Here is a 17,211-nt window from a genome sequence, read left to right as displayed (position 1 = left end):
GTCTGGCTAGGAAAAACTGTGCCAGCACAGAAAACATCTCCCATCGTGTTCTAGAAGTTGCACGGATGTCTGCCAAGTGTTTGGCAGGAAGAAAAGAAAAGTTGTCCAAAACAGCTTCCAATCGAATGTTCCTGTGATTGGAAAAGTCAGGAGAGTGCAAAGGTACTGTTTTCTATCAGTTGGCAAGGTGCGCACACAATCCCAGTGTTGTACAGCTTGCTTCTTCACCTTCCCGAAGCTGCCGCTCTCGCCGGCTGCCGGAGCCCAAGAAGCGGCTTCTTCGCGCAAAGACGATTGTGCCGCTCACAGTGCTCTCCTTAGCGCGGCTTCTGCCGAAAGACGCCCGGCAGCGGCTCTTACCTCCGGAGAGCATCCTACCTTCGTCTTTCGCGTCTTTTGTAGTCTACATCTTAGCAAAACGCTTTTCCACTATGTCTGGCTAGGAAAAACTGTGCCAGCACAGAAAACATCTCCCATCGTGTTCTAGAAGTTGCACGGATGTCTGCCAAGTGTTTGGCAGGAAGAAAAGAAAAGTTGTCCAAAACAGCTTCCAATCGAATGTTCCTGTGATTGGAAAAGTCAGGAGAGTGCAAAGGTACTGTTTTCTATCAGTTGGCAAGGTGCGCACACAATCCCAGTGTTGTACAGCTTGCTTCTTCACCTTCCCGAAGCTGCCGCTCTCGCCGGCTGCCGGAGCCCAAGAAGCGGCTTCTTCGCGCAAAGACGATTGTGCCGCTTACAGGGCTCTCCTTAGCGCGGCTTCTGCCGAAAGACGCCCGGCAGCGGCTCTTACCTCCGGAGAGCATCCTACCTTCGTCTTTCGCGTCTTTTGTAGTCTACATCTTAGCAAAACGCTTTTCCACTATGTCTGGCTAGGAAAAACTGTGCCAGCACAGAAAACATCTCCCATCGTGTTCTAGAAGTTGCACGGATGTCTGCCAAGTGTTTGGCAGGAAGAAAAGAAAAGTTGTCCAAAACAGCTTCCAATCGAATGTTCCTGTGATTGGAAAAGTCAGGAGAGTGCAAAGGTACTGTTTTCTATCAGTTGGCAAGGTGCGCACACAATCCCAGTGTTGTACAGCTTGCTTCTTCACCTTCCCGAAGCTGCCGCTCTCGCCGGCTGCCGGAGCCCAAGAAGCGGCTTCTTCGCGCAAAGACGATTGTGCCGCTCACAGTGCTCTCCTTAGCGCGGCTTCTGCCGAAAGACGCCCGGCAGCGGCTCTTACCTCCGGAGAGCATCCTACCTTCGTCTTTCTCGTCTTTTGTAGTCTACATCTTAGCAAAACGCTTTTCCACTATGTCTGGCTAGGAAAAACTGTGCCAGCACAGAAAACATCTCCCATCGTGTTCTAGAAGTTGCACGGATGTCTGCCAAGTGTTTGGCAGGAAGAAAAGAAAAGTTGTCCAAAACAGCTTCCAATCGAATGTTCCTGTGATTGGAAAAGTCAGGAGAGTGCAAAGGTACTGTTTTCTATCAGTTGGCAAGGTGCGCACACAATCCCAGTGTTGTACAGCTTGCTTCTTCACCTTCCCGAAGCTGCCGCTCTCGCCGGCTGCCGGAGCCCAAGAAGCGGCTTCTTCGCGCAAAGACGATTGTGCCGCTCACAGGGCTCTCCTTAGCGCGGCTTCTGCCGAAAGACGCCCGGCAGCGGCTCTTACCTCCGGAGAGCATCCTACCTTCGTCTTTCGCGTCTTTTGTAGTCTACATCTTAGCAAAACGCTTCTCCACTATGTCTGGCTAGGAAAAACTGTGCCAGCACAGAAAACATCTCCCATCGTGTTCTAGAAGTTGCACGGATGTCTGCCAAGTGTTTGGCAGGAAGAAAAGAAAAGTTGTCCAAAACAGCTTCCAATCGAATGTTCCTGTGATTGGAAAAGTCAGGAGAGTGCAAAGGTACTGTTTTCTATCAGTTGGCAAGGTGCGCACACAATCCCAGTGTTGTACAGCTTGCTTCTTCACCTTCCCGAAGCTGCCGCTCTCGCCGGCTGCCGGAGCCCAAGAAGCGGCTTCTTCGCGCAAAGACGATTGTGCCGCTCACAGTGCTCTCCTTAGCGCGGCTTCTGCCGAAAGACGCCCGGCAGCGGCTCTTACCTCCGGAGAGCATCCTACCTTCGTCTTTCGCGTCTTTTGTAGTCTACATCTTAGCAAAACGCTTTTCCACTATGTCTGGCTAGGAAAAACTGTGCCAGCACAGAAAACATCTCCCATCGTGTTCTAGAAGTTGCACGGATGTCTGCCAAGTGTTTGGCAGGAAGAAAAGAAAAGTTGTCCAAAACAGCTTCCAATCGAATGTTCCTGTGATTGGAAAAGTCAGGAGAGTGCAAAGGTACTGTTTTCTATCAGTTGGCAAGGTGCGCACACAATCCCAGTGTTGTACAGCTTGCTTCTTCACCTTCCCGAAGCTGCCGCTCTCGCCGGCTGCCGGAGCCCAAGAAGCGGCTTCTTCGCGCAAAGACGATTGTGCCGCTTACAGGGCTCTCCTTAGCGCGGCTTCTGCCGAAAGACGCCCGGCAGCGGCTCTTACCTCCGGAGAGCATCCTACCTTCGTCTTTCGCGTCTTTTGTAGTCTACATCTTAGCAAAACGCTTTTCCACTATGTCTGGCTAGGAAAAACTGTGCCAGCACAGAAAACATCTCCCATCGTGTTCTAGAAGTTGCACGGATGTCTGCCAAGTGTTTGGCAGGAAGAAAAGAAAAGTTGTCCAAAACAGCTTCCAATCGAATGTTCCTGTGATTGGAAAAGTCAGGAGAGTGCAAAGGTACTGTTTTCTATCAGTTGGCAAGGTGCGCACACAATCCCAGTGTTGTACAGCTTGCTTCTTCACCTTCCCGAAGCTGCCGCTCTCGCCGGCTGCCGGAGCCCAAGAAGCGGCTTCTTCGCGCAAAGACGATTGTGCCGCTCACAGTGCTCTCCTTAGCGCGGCTTCTGCCGAAAGACGCCCGGCAGCGGCTCTTACCTCCGGAGAGCATCCTACCTTCGTCTTTCTCGTCTTTTGTAGTCTACATCTTAGCAAAACGCTTTTCCACTATGTCTGGCTAGGAAAAACTGTGCCAGCACAGAAAACATCTCCCATCGTGTTCTAGAAGTTGCACGGATGTCTGCCAAGTGTTTGGCAGGAAGAAAAGAAAAGTTGTCCAAAACAGCTTCCAATCGAATGTTCCTGTGATTGGAAAAGTCAGGAGAGTGCAAAGGTACTGTTTTCTATCAGTTGGCAAGGTGCGCACACAATCCCAGTGTTGTACAGCTTGCTTCTTCACCTTCCCGAAGCTGCCGCTCTCGCCGGCTGCCGGAGCCCAAGAAGCGGCTTCTTCGCGCAAAGACGATTGTGCCGCTCACAGTGCTCTCCTTAGCGCGGCTTCTGCCGAAAGACGCCCGGCAGCGGCTCTTACCTCCGGAGAGCATCCTACCTTCGTCTTTCGCGTCTTTTGTAGTCTACATCTTAGCAAAACGCTTTTCCACTATGTCTGGCTAGGAAAAACTGTGCCAGCACAGAAAACATCTCCCATCGTGTTCTAGAAGTTGCACGGATGTCTGCCAAGTGTTTGGCAGGAAGAAAAGAAAAGTTGTCCAAAACAGCTTCCAATCGAATGTTCCTGTGATTGGAAAAGTCAGGAGAGTGCAAAGGTACTGTTTTCTATCAGTTGGCAAGGTGCGCACACAATCCCAGTGTTGTACAGCTTGCTTCTTCACCTTCCCGAAGCTGCCGCTCTCGCCGGCTGCCGGAGCCCAAGAAGCGGCTTCTTCGCGCAAAGACGATTGTGCCGCTTACAGGGCTCTCCTTAGCGCGGCTTCTGCCGAAAGACGCCCGGCAGCGGCTCTTACCTCCGGAGAGCATCCTACCTTCGTCTTTCGCGTCTTTTGTAGTCTACATCTTAGCAAAACGCTTTTCCACTATGTCTGGCTAGGAAAACCCGTGCCAGCACAGAAAACATCTCCCATCGTTTTCTAGAAGTTGCACGGATGTCTGCCAAGTGTTTGGCAGGAAGAAAAGAAAAGTTGTCCAAAACAGCTTCCAATCGAATGTTCCTGTGATTGGAAAAGTCAGGAGAGTGCAAAGGTACTGTTTTCTATCAGTTGGCAAGGTGCGCACACAATCCCAGTGTTGTACAGCTTGCTTCTTCACCTTCCCGAAGCTGCCGCTCTCGCCGGCTGCCGGAGCCCAAGAAGCGGCTTCTTCGCGCAAAGACGATTGTGCCGCTTACAGGGCTCTCCTTAGCGCGGCTTCTGCCGAAAGACGCCCGGCAGCGGCTCTTACCTCCGGAGAGCATCCTACCTTCGTCTTTCGCGTCTTTTGTAGTCTACATCTTAGCAAAACGCTTTTCCACTATGTCTGGCTAGGAAAAACTGTGCCAGCACAGAAAACATCTCCCATCGTGTTCTAGAAGTTGCACGGATGTCTGCCAAGTGTTTGGCAGGAAGAAAAGAAAAGTTGTCCAAAACAGCTTCCAATCGAATGTTCCTGTGATTGGAAAAGTCAGGAGAGTGCAAAGGTACTGTTTTCTATCAGTTGGCAAGGTGCGCACACAATCCCAGTGTTGTACAGCTTGCTTCTTCACCTTCCCGAAGCTGCCGCTCTCGCCGGCTGCCGGAGCCCAAGAAGCGGCTTCTTCGCGCAAAGACGATTGTGCCGCTCACAGTGCTCTCCTTAGCGCGGCTTCTGCCGAAAGACGCCCGGCAGCGGCTCTTACCTCCGGAGAGCATCCTACCTTCGTCTTTCGCGTCTTTTGTAGTCTACATCTTAGCAAAACGCTTTTCCACTATGTCTGGCTAGGAAAAACTGTGCCAGCACAGAAAACATCTCCCATCGTGTTCTAGAAGTTGCACGGATGTCTGCCAAGTGTTTGGCAGGAAGAAAAGAAAAGTTGTCCAAAACAGCTTCCAATCGAATGTTCCTGTGATTGGAAAAGTCAGGAGAGTGCAAAGATACTGTTTTCTATCAGTTGGCAAGGTGCGCACACAATCCCAGTGTTGTACAGCTTGCTTCTTCACCTTCCCGAAGCTGCCGCTCTCGCCGGCTGCCGGAGCCCAAGAAGCGGCTTCTTCGCGCAAAGACGATTGTGCCGCTCACAGTGCTCTCCTTAGCGCGGCTTCTGCCGAAAGACGCCCGGCAGCGGCTCTTACCTCCGGAGAGCATCCTACCTTCGTCTTTCGCGTCTTTTGTAGTCTACATCTTAGCAAAACGCTTTTCCACTATGTCTGGCTAGGAAAAACTGTGCCAGCACAGAAAACATCTCCCATCGTGTTCTAGAAGTTGCACGGATGTCTGCCAAGTGTTTGGCAGGAAGAAAAGAAAAGTTGTCCAAAACAGCTTCCAATCGAATGTTCCTGTGATTGGAAAAGTCAGGAGAGTGCAAAGATACTGTTTTCTATCAGTTGGCAAGGTGCGCACACAATCCCAGTGTTGTACAGCTTGCTTCTTCACCTTCCCGAAGCTGCCGCTCTCGCCGGCTGCCGGAGCCCAAGAAGCGGCTTCTTCGCGCAAAGACGATTGTGCCGCTCACAGTGCTCTCCTTAGCGCGGCTTCTGCCGAAAGACGCCCGGCAGCGGCTCTTACCTCCGGAGAGCATCCTACCTTCGTCTTTCGCGTCTTTTGTAGTCTACATCTTAGCAAAACGCTTTTCCACTATGTCTGGCTAGGAAAAACTGTGCCAGCACAGAAAACATCTCCCATCGTGTTCTAGAAGTTGCACGGATGTCTGCCAAGTGTTTGGCAGGAAGAAAAGAAAAGTTGTCCAAAACAGCTTCCAATCGAATGTTCCTGTGATTGGAAAAGTCAGGAGAGTGCAAAGGTACTGTTTTCTATCAGTTGGCAAGGTGCGCACACAATCCCAGTGTTGTACAGCTTGCTTCTTCACCTTCCCGAAGCTGCCGCTCTCGCCGGCTGCCGGAGCCCAAGAAGCGGCTTCTTCGCGCAAAGACGATTGTGCCGCTCACAGGGCTCTCCTTAGCGCGGCTTCTGCCGAAAGACGCCCGGCAGCGGCTCTTACCTCCGGAGAGCATCCTACCTTCGTCTTTCGCGTCTTTTGTAGTCTACATCTTAGCAAAACGCTTCTCCACTATGTCTGGCTAGGAAAAACTGTGCCAGCACAGAAAACATCTCCCATCGTGTTCTAGAAGTTGCACGGATGTCTGCCAAGTGTTTGGCAGGAAGAAAAGAAAAGTTGTCCAAAACAGCTTCCAATCGAATGTTCCTGTGATTGGAAAAGTCAGGAGAGTGCAAAGGTACTGTTTTCTATCAGTTGGCAAGGTGCGCACACAATCCCAGTGTTGTACAGCTTGCTTCTTCACCTTCCCGAAGCTGCCGCTCTCGCCGGCTGCCGGAGCCCAAGAAGCGGCTTCTTCGCGCAAAGACGATTGTGCCGCTCACAGTGCTCTCCTTAGCGCGGCTTCTGCCGAAAGACGCCCGGCAGCGGCTCTTACCTCCGGAGAGCATCCTACCTTCGTCTTTAGCTCCTCTTCTCATCTACACCTCGGCAAAAAGCTTTTCCACTATGTCTGGCTAGGAAAAACTGTGCCAGCACAGAAAACATCTCCCATCGTGTTCTAGAAGTTGCACGGATGTCTGCCAAGTGTTTGGCAGGAAGAAAAGAAAAGTTGTCCAAAACAGCTTCCAATCGAATGTTCCTGTGATTGGAAAAGTCAGGAGAGTGCAAAGATACTGTTTTCTATCAGTTGGCAAGGTGCGCACACAATCCCAGTGTTGTACAGCTTGCTTCTTCACCTTCCCGAAGCTGCCGCTCTCGCCGGCTGCCGGAGCCGAAGAAGCGGCTTCTTCGCGCAAAGACGATTGTGCCGCTCACAGTGCTCTCCTTAGCGCGGCTTCTGCCGAAAGACGCCCGGCAGCGGCTCTTACCTCCGGAGAGCATCCTACCTTCGTCTTTCGCGTCTTTTGTAGTCTACATCTTAGCAAAACGCTTTTCCACTATGTCTGGCTAGGAAAAACTGTGCCAGCACAGAAAACATCTCCCATCGTGTTCTAGAAGTTGCACGGATGTCTGCCAAGTGTTTGGCAGGAAGAAAAGAAAAGTTGTCCAAAACAGCTTCCAATCGAATGTTCCTGTGATTGGAAAAGTCAGGAGAGTGCAAAGGTACTGTTTTCTATCAGTTGGCAAGGTGCGCACACAATCCCAGTGTTGTACAGCTTGCTTCTTCACCTTCCCGAAGCTGCCGCTCTCGCCGGCTGCCGGAGCCCAAGAAGCGGCTTCTTCGCGCAAAGACGATTGTGCCGCTCACAGTGCTCTCCTTAGCGCGGCTTCTGCCGAAAGACGCCCGGCAGCGGCTCTTACCTCCGGAGAGCATCCTACCTTCGTCTTTCGCGTCTTTTGTAGTCTACATCTTAGCAAAACGCTTTTCCACTATGTCTGGCTAGGAAAACCCGTGCCAGCACAGAAAACATCTCCCATCGTGTTCTAGAAGTTGCACGGATGTCTGCCAAGTGTTTGGGAGGAAGAAAAGAAAAGTTGTCCAAAACAGCTTCCAATCGAATGTTCATGTGATTGGAAAAGTCAGGAGAGTGCAAAGGTACTGTTTTCTATCAGTTGGCAAGGTGCGCACACAATCCCAGTGTTGTACAGCTTGCTTCTTCACCTTCCCGAAGCTGCCGCTTTCGCCGGCTGCCGGAGCCCAAGAAGCGGCTTCTTCGCGCAAAGACGATTGTGCCGCTCACAGTGCTCTCCTTAGCGCAGCTTCTGCCGAAAGACGCCCGGCAGCGGCTCTTACCTCCTGAGAGTGGCAGCTTCGGGAAGATGAAGAAGCAAGCTGTACAACACTGGGATTGTGTGCGCACCTTGCCAACTGATAGAAAACAGTACCTTTGCACTCTCCTGACTTTTCCAATCACATGAACATTCGATTGGAAGCTGTTTTGGACAACTTTTCTTTTCTTCCTCCCAAACACTTGGCAGACATCCGTGCAACTTCTAGAACACGATGGGAGATGTTTTCTGTGCTGGCACGGGTTTTCCTAGCCAGACATAGTGGAAAAGCGTTTTGCTAAGATGTAGACTACAAAAGACGCGAAAGACGAAGGTAGGATGCTCTCCGGAGGTAAGAGCCGCTGCCGGGCGTCTTTCGGCAGAAGCCGCGCTAAGGAGAGCCCTGTGAGCGGCACAATCGTCTTTGCGCGAAGAAGCCGCTTCTTGGGCTCCGGCAGCCGGCGAGAGCGGCAGCTTCGGGAAGGTGAAGAAGCAAGCTGTACAACACTGGGATTGTGTGCGCACCTTGCCAACTGATAGAAAACAGTACCTTTGCACTCTCCTGACTTTTCCAATCACAGGAACATTCGATTGGAAGCTGTTTTGGACAACTTTTCTTTTCTTCCTGCCAAACACTTGGCAGACATCCGTGCAACTTCTAGAACACGATGGGAGATGTTTTCTGTGCTGGCACAGTTTTTCCTAGCCAGACATAGTGGAGAAGCTTTTTGCCTAGGTGTAGATGAGAAGAGGAGCTAAAGACGAAGGTAGGATGCTCTCCGGAGGTAAGAGCCGCTGCCGGGCGTCTTTCGGCAGAAGCCGCGCTAAGGAGAGCCCTGTGAGCGGCACAATCGTCTTTGCGCGAAGAAGCCGCTTCTTGGGCTCCGGCAGCCGGCGAGAGCGGCAGCTTCGGGAAGGTGAAGAAGCAAGCTGTACAACACTGGGATTGTGTGCGCACCTTGCCAACTGATAGAAAACAGTACCTTTGCACTCTCCTGACTTTTCCAATCACAGGAACATTCGATTGGAAGCTGTTTTGGACAACTTTTCTTTTCTTCCTGCCAAACACTTGGCAGACATCCGTGCAACTTCTAGAACACGATGGGAGATGTTTTCTGTGCTGGCACAGTTTTTCCTAGCCAGACATAGTGGAAAAGCGTTTTGCTAAGATGTAGACGACAAGAGAGGCTAAAGAGTGGATGTTAGCAAATGACACCCATCTTCAAAAAAGGCAATTAAGAGGACTCGCCATAGTACAAACCAGCCAGCCTCTTTTTTATCCCCAGGAAGTTGATGAAGCAGCTCTTCCTGGAAATCCTTGCCAGGCACATGACAGATGACCAAATAATGTAGTTAGCATGATTTTTCAGGGGAATTTCATGCTGAACATCACTTTAAACTCCTCTGATGAATCAACTTGACTGGTAGATGAAGGGAATATTATCTGCCTGGGCTTCAGGGAGGTTTTTGACATACCTCTACATGGCATCACACATACATATGGAAGCAATAGTGCAAAGGGGAGGGAATCAGTGTCTTTTCAGTGATGCTGAGGGAAAAGACAAGAGGCAGTGGGCACACACTGAAATACAGGAGATTGCCTTTGAACATCAGTAAATGTTTCTTTACTGTCAGGGTGACTGAACCACGGCACAGACTGCCCAGAAAGATTGTGGAGCCTGGATCTTTGAAGACATTAAAAGTACACCCAGATAGAATCCTGGGCAAGAGGCTCTAGGTATCCTGGTTTAGGCAGGGGGGTTGGGCCTGGTTAGCCCCACCAACCCCTTCCACTCTCTTTCATTCTGTGCTAGTGAATTCTCTTCAAGATGCATTTCAAAGCACTGGCATGACAAAGTTCTGTGCAGACAGAGATCCAAATGGACATGGCATCTAAGTTCCTTAAGCAGTGCTCAAGAAGAATGTAAAACTCTGGCACAAGTGTCTCTTCCCTAACTGAATCCCTTTCATGGGAAAATTCCCAGCTCTAGAAAGATCTTCTGATACGCATGCTTAAGACTGACACTGGCTGAGCAAATTTCTCCCTATGTATATCTAAGACCAGTTAGGATCTTCACCCAAAGTGCTGTCAACATAGTCACAGAATGCCTATTGTTAAGAAGTGACAGCTTCCATCAGAATGGCAGCTATTGGTCCACAAAATGGATTAATGGATGGGAATTATCTACGTGGGTTAAAAACAAAAATAAAGAGTTGGTCTTTATTTATCAATTTCATGGCAATATTGATAAGGGAAGAAAAAGATCTAAGTCCTTGACTTTCTGGACTCGAGGAAAGATTTTAAAAATTCCTTGTAAAAATGTATGATCACAATCAGACTATTGAAACCATTTTAGTTGGGAACAAAGTTCCAAAATTGTCTAGATAGTGGCAAAGAAGCCAAGAAAATAGGAAAGAAACAAAAAGAGAGCAAAAGAGTCAGCTTCAGTGTACAAGCTCGTTCTAGAAGTAGTCTGCTGGGAAAAGGAACCCCCAGCTAAATTTCCAATGTATTCCTGCGCTTGATTCAGTAACTGGTCAATGTAAAAACCAATCCTTTTGTACAACTTCTTCCAGCAACAAAAACTCCAACAGGTTGACACTACCATCATGCCTGTTCCAGACATATTTAAAAGAGAAATGATGATTTTCTTGAAAACCTACTTACATAAAAGTTGCAAGATGGTGGAGGGATTCCCACATCCTCCTTCCTCCATCTGGCTTGAAAGTATATTTGATAAAATATGCAACAAAGCACATGATTTATAAGGGAGAGTCAAATGGATGATTTGGGAATCGATCTCTTGTTGATAGTAAACTTCATATCCACTCGGTGTGACCTTTTTAAAACAAAATGTGGAGCTGAGGCATGAATCTGCCACAACAATTGTAAAGCAAACATACACACTCCCCTTCATATGCCCCCCCCTCCACACACACCTAGGCACACACAGAGATCAGCATAGCAGATCATGAACACCTTGGAAAAGACTGAAATGCTAAATGCCTCTCTTGATGGGCAAAAGAGCTGGTGCAGTAATTCAAATGCCTGGTACAAAAATTCTGTTTAATATTTAGCTCCTATTTAAAACACAGCTTTTCATTTCATTCTATTTACAGAATATTTTCATTTCATTTGTTTCTTTAAAATTACTTAGTTCTCACCTGTTGTATGTCTAGGAATATTTTCTTCCAAAAATAGAAAAAAATAGATGATATCTTTTCAGCAGAAAACATTGGTTGATACAATTTTAAACCATCATGATATGGAAGAATTCTTCTGTCCCTCTCGAAGGTGGAAGAAGCATTTGGATCACAGATCATCTACAATGAAATACTTGACATGTTTAAGATGCTTTCAATCAATTTTGATCGTCAATTGCTTATTTGTTGTAAACAGTAATTTTTCAGTGAAGGGAAAGCGTGTGTGGTATATCTACATGATATGTTCAAAGGCAGTTCCTACTAATGGCCAGGCTGAATTCCAGTAAATAATGTCCCGAATGATATTTTGCCGCCTTCTTTGGCACTTCATGAAATCTTACCCCGATGAAGTGCTGAAACACAGAGATTTTCTCTTAGAGAGTGTCTCATGTTGTAACCTATCCCATGGATTTTATGCTGTAATTCTTATCTCTTTTAAAATTTACTATCTTCTGTACAGTTTTCATGAAACTTTCTGTTACAGTAGTGAATAGCACAGATAAATGTCATTTTGTACAACTTTGAATTTACCCCAAGAGCTGAGAGAAAACTTGATCCTATACTTCAATCCGAGTTTCTTCTATAGTCCAACTTTGTTTCTCTACCATCAAGCTTCTCCTTTGTTGCTGCTCCAAGCCCCGTCCAAGGTGACCTTGAATACTTTCAGGGATGGGACACCCACAACTTCTCTGGGCAACCTGTTCCAGTGTTCCAGCACTCCCACAGTAAAAAAGGCCTTCCTTTCATCTAATATGTGTAGGAAATCATAAATCTAGGCATAGAAGCTTGGAGTGCAAATTTGAAATTCTTTGGATTTGAAGCACATTTTATATGAATACTGACTTACAGATGACTAAAAGATGTTGATGGGCATTTGAGCTGACAAGTTTTGAAAAAGTGCACGGAAATTAAAATTGAAACCACTAAAATTAAAAACTCCTTGCCATTTTCTTTTTCCTCTCCTATTCAAAATTGCATATGTCAGATATCAGTGCTTCATGCAAACCTCTCAGATGCTCTCAGAGAAAAAGCTTTTCTTTCAGACTAAGTTGCGGTTGACGTAGAACACTAGCAGGAGTGAAAGATTTTCTGGGCATCGGGGCAGCCCGTTCTCCTTGGATTTGTGTGCAGAATGCATTTTATCCAAACTGGAAAATAGATCCCAGCTCTGTTCTATTCATCATCCTTACTTCATCAGGCCAGAAGATTCTGTGAAAAGTAGCCTGTGGACCTTGAAGACAGCGCATGTGAACCAGATGAGAGGTGATAGAGAAGTTGAGGGAGAGAAGAAAGAGCATGAGGCTGAAACCAGAAAGTATTTCTCCACGTGATCATGGAAGATTGCAGGAGCCACTTGGTACTATCAAACCAGCCCAACTTGGCACTTGTGCCACCTTGGGTCTGGGAGCCATGTTGCATATCGTGCATTTTAAGGAGCCAGCTGGCCACACCCAGCCATATGCCCCCAAACACAAACCAAGGCCCTTTTCTCTGGCAAACAAAACTCAGCTGCCCTGCTTCTGGATGGCAGATTGCAGGAGCCACTTGGTACTATCAAACCAGCCCAACTTGGCACTGGTGCCACCATGGGTCTGGTCACCATCCTGCCTATTGTAGCTTTTCAGGAGCCAGCCGGTCACTCTCAGCCATAGGCCCCCAAACACAAACCTCGGCCCGTTTCCCTGGAAAACAAAAGTAAGCTGCCCCGCTTCTGCATGGCAGATTGCAGGAGCTACTTAGTACTATCAAATCAGCCCGACTTGGCACAGGTGCCACCTTGGATCTGGGAACCATCCTGTGTATCGTGGATTTTCAGGGGCCAGCCGGCCACTCTCAGCCATATGCCCCCAAACACAAACCACGGACCTTTTCTCTGGCAAACAAAAATCAGCTGCCCCACTTCTGGATGGCAGATTGCAGGAGCCACTTGGGACTATCACACCAGCACAACATGGCACTGCTGCCACCTTGGATCTGGGAACAATCCTGCGTATCGTACATATTCAGGAACCAGCCGAACACTCCCAGCCACAGGCCCCCAAACACAAACAACGGCCCTTTTCTCTGGCAAACAAAACTCAACTGCCCCTCTTCTGGATGGCAAATTGCAGGACGCACTTGGTACTACAAAAAGAGCCCGACTTGGCAGTGGTGCCACCTTGGCTCTGGGAACCATCCTGCGTATCGAGCATTTTAAGGAGCCAGCCGGCAATTCCCAGCCGTATGCCCCAAAAAGAAACCATGGACCTTTTCTCTGGCAAAAAAAACTCAGCTGTCCCGCTTCTGGATGGCAGATTGCAGGAGTCACTTTGAACCATACAACCAGCCTTACTTGGCACTGGTGCCACCTTGGATCTGGGAACCATCCTGCCTATCGTTGATTTTCAGGGGCCAGCCGGCCACTCTCAGCCATAGGCCCCCAAACACAAACCACAGCCCTTTTCTCTAGCAAACAAAATTTAGCTGCCCCGCTTCTGGATGGCAAATTGCAGAAGCCACTGGGTACTACAAAAACAGCCCGACTTGGCACTGGTGCCACCTTGCGTCTGGTTACCATGCGGCGTATCGTGCATTTTAAGGAGCCAGGTGGCCACTCCCAGCCATATGCCCCCAAACACAACCCACGGCCCTTTTCTCTGGCAAACAAAACTCAGCTGCCCCGCTTCTGGATGGCAGATTGCAGGAGACACTTGGTACTATCAAACCAGCCCGACTTGGCATTGGTGCCACCTTTGGTCTGGGAACCATCCTGCGTATTGTGGATTGTCAGGAGACAGCCGACCACTCTCGGCCACAGACCCCAATCAAAAACAAAGGTCCGTTTCCCTGGCAAAAAAAACTCAGCTGCCCCGCTTCTGGATGGGAGATTGCAGGAGGCACTTTACACTGTCAAACGAGACCCACTTGGCACTGGTGCCACCTTGGGTCTGGGAACCATGCTGCATATCGTGGATTTTCAGGAGCCAGCCGGCCACTGCCAGCCACAGGCCCCCAAACACAAACCACAGCCTTTTTCTCTGGCAAACAAAACTCAGCTGCCCCGCTTCTGGATGGCAGATTGCAGGAGCCACTTGGTACTATCAAACCAGCCCGACTTGGCACTGGTGCCACCTTGGGTCTGGGAACCATCCTGCCTATCGTGGATTTTAAGGAGCCAGCCGGCTACTCCCAGCCACAGGCCCCCAACAAAAACCACGGCCCTTTTTTCTGGCAAACAAAACTTAGCTGCCTCACTTCTGGATGGCAGATTGCCGGAGCCACTTGGTACTATCAAACCAGCCCGACTTGCCACTGGTGCCACCTTGGGTCTGGGAACCATCCTGCGTATCGTGGATTCTAAGGAGCCAGCCGGCCACTCCCAGCCACAGGCCCCCAAACAAAATCAACGGCGCTGTTCCCTGGAAAACAAAACACGCCTGCCAACTTTTTGATGGAGTTTGCAGGAGCCACTTGGTACTATCAAACCAGCCCGACTTGGCACTGGTGCCACCTTGGGTCTGGGAAACATCCTGCGTATCGTGGATTCTTAGGAGCCAGCCGGCCACTCCTAGCCACAGGCCCCCAAACAAAAACCTAGGCCTATTTCTCTGGCAAACAAAAGTAAGCTGCCCTGCTTCTGGATGGCAGATTGCAGGAGACACTTGGTACTATCAAACCAGCCCGACTTGGCACTGGTGCCACCTTGGATCTGGGAACCATGCTCTGTATCGTGGATATTCAGGGGCCAGCCGGCCACTCTCAGCCATATGTCCCCAAACAGAAACCTCGGCCCGTTTCTCTGGCAAACAAAACTCAACTGCCCCTCTTCTGGATGGCAAATTGCAGGATGAACTTGATACTAAAACCGCAGGCCGACTTGGTAGTGGTGACACCTTGGGCCTGGGAACCATCATGCGTATCGAGCATTTTAAGGAGCCAGCCGGCCACTCCCAGCAATATGCCCCCAAAAACAATCCACGGAATTTTCCTCTGGCAAACAAAAATCAGCTGCCTCGCTTCTGGATGGCAGATTGCAGGAGCCACTTTGCACCATCAAACCAGCCCGACTTGGCACTGGTGCCACATTGCATCTGGGAACCATGCTGCCTAGCGTGGATTTTCAGGAGCCAGCCGGCCACTCTCAGCTATATGCCCCCAAACAAAACCCACGGCCCGTTTCCCTGGCAAACAAAATTAAGCTGCCCCGCTTCTGGATGGCAGATTGCAGGACGCACTTGGTAGTATCAAACCAGCAAAACTTGGCACTGGTGCCACCTTGGGTCTGGGAACCATCCTGCGTATCGTGGGTTCAAAGGAGCCAGCCGGTCACTCCCAGCCACAGGCCCCCAAATACAAACAATGTCGCTTTTCCCTGGAAAACAAAACTCGCCTGCCAACTTTTTGATGGCAGATTGCAGGAGCCACTTGGTACTATCAAACCAGCCCAACTTGGCACTGGTGCCACCATGGGTCTGGTAACCATCCTGCCTATTGTAGCTTTCCAGGAGCCAGCCGGTCACTCCCAGCCATAGGTCCCCAGTCACAAACCTCGGCCCGTTTCCCTGGCAAACAAAAGTAAGCTACCCCGCTTCTGGATGGCAGATTGCAGGAGCCACTTGGTACTATCAAACCAGCCCAACTTGGCACTGGTGCCACCTTGGGTCTGGGAACCATGCTGCGTAACACAGATTCTAAGGCGCCAGTCGGCCACTACGAGCCACAAGCCCCCAAACACAAACAACGGCGCTATTCTCTGGCAAACAAAACTCAACTGCCCCTCTTCTGGATGGCAAATTGCAGGACGCACTTGGTACTATAAAAACAGCCCGACTTGGCACTGGTGCCCCCTTGGGTCTGGGAACCATCCTGCGTATCGATCTTTTTAATGAGACAGCCGGCCGCTCCCAGCCATATGCCCCCAAACACAACCCACGGCCCTTTTCTCTGGCAAACAAAACTCAACTGCACCGCTTCTGGATGGCAGATTGCAGGAGCCACTTGGTACTATCAAACCAGCCCGACTTGGCACTGGTGCCACCTTGGGTCTGGGAACCATCCTGCGTATTGTGGGTTGTCAGGAGCCAGCCGAACACTCTCGGCCACAGACCCCAATTAAAAACAACGGCCCGTTTCACAGGCAAACAAAACTCAGCTGCCCCGCTTCTGGATGGGAGATTGCAGGAGGCACTTGACACTGTGAAACCAGCTCCACTTGGCACTGGTGCCACCTTGGGTCTGGGAACCATGCTGCGTATCATGGATTTTCAGGAGCCAGCCGGCCACTCCCAGCCACAGGCCCCCAAACACAAACCACAGACTTTTTGTCTGGCAAACAAAATTCAGCTGCCCCGCTTCTGGATGGCAGATTGCAGGAGCCACTTGGGACTATCACACCAGCACAACATGGCACTGCTGCCACCTTGGATCTGGGAACCATCCTTCCTATCGTGGATTTTCAGGGGCCAGCCGGTCACTCTCAGCCATAGGCCCCAAACACAAACCACGGCCCTTTTCTCTGGAAAACAAAACTCAACTGCCCCTCTTCTGGATGGCAGATTGCAGGAGCCACTGGGTACTATGAAACCAGCCCTACTTGGCACTGATGCCACCTTGGGTCTGGGAACCATGCTGCGTATCATGGATTTTCAGGAGCCAGCCGGCCACTGCCAGCCACAGGCCCCGAAACACAAACAACAGCCTTTTTCTCTGGCAAACAAAATTCAGCTGCCCCGCTACTGGATGGCAGATTGCAGGAGCCACTTGGTACTATCAAACCAGCCCAACTTGGCACTGGTGCCACCTTGGGTCTGGGAACCATGCTGCGTAACACAGATTCTAAGGCGCCAGTCGGCCACTACGAGCCACAAGCCCCCAAACACAAACAACGGCGCTATTCTCTGGCAAACAAAACTCAACTGCCCCTCTTCTGGATGGCAAATTGCAGGACGCACTTGGTACTATAAAAACAGCCCGACTTGGCACTGGTGCCCCCTTGGGTCTGGGAACCATCCTGCGTATCGATCTTTTTAATGAGACAGCCGGCCACTCCCAGCCATATGCCCCCAAACACAACCCACGGCCCTTTTCTCTGGCAAACAAAACTCAACTGCACCGCTTCTGGATGGCAGATTGCAGGAGCCACTTGGTACTATCAAACCAGCCCGACTTGGCACTGGTGCCACCTTGGGTCTGGGAACCATCCTGCGTATTGTGGGTTGTCAGGAGCCAGCCGAACACTCTCGGCCACAGACCCCAATTAAAAACAACGGCCCGTTTCACAGGCAAACAAAACTCAGCTGCCCCGCTTCTGGATGGGAGATTGCAGGAGGCAC

Source organism: Melospiza melodia, chromosome 3, assembly GCF_035770615.1.
Source record: "Melospiza melodia melodia isolate bMelMel2 chromosome 3, bMelMel2.pri, whole genome shotgun sequence".
In the NCBI taxonomy this organism is placed as follows: Eukaryota; Metazoa; Chordata; class Aves; order Passeriformes; family Passerellidae; genus Melospiza; species Melospiza melodia.
This window is presented reverse-complemented; position numbering follows the sequence as displayed.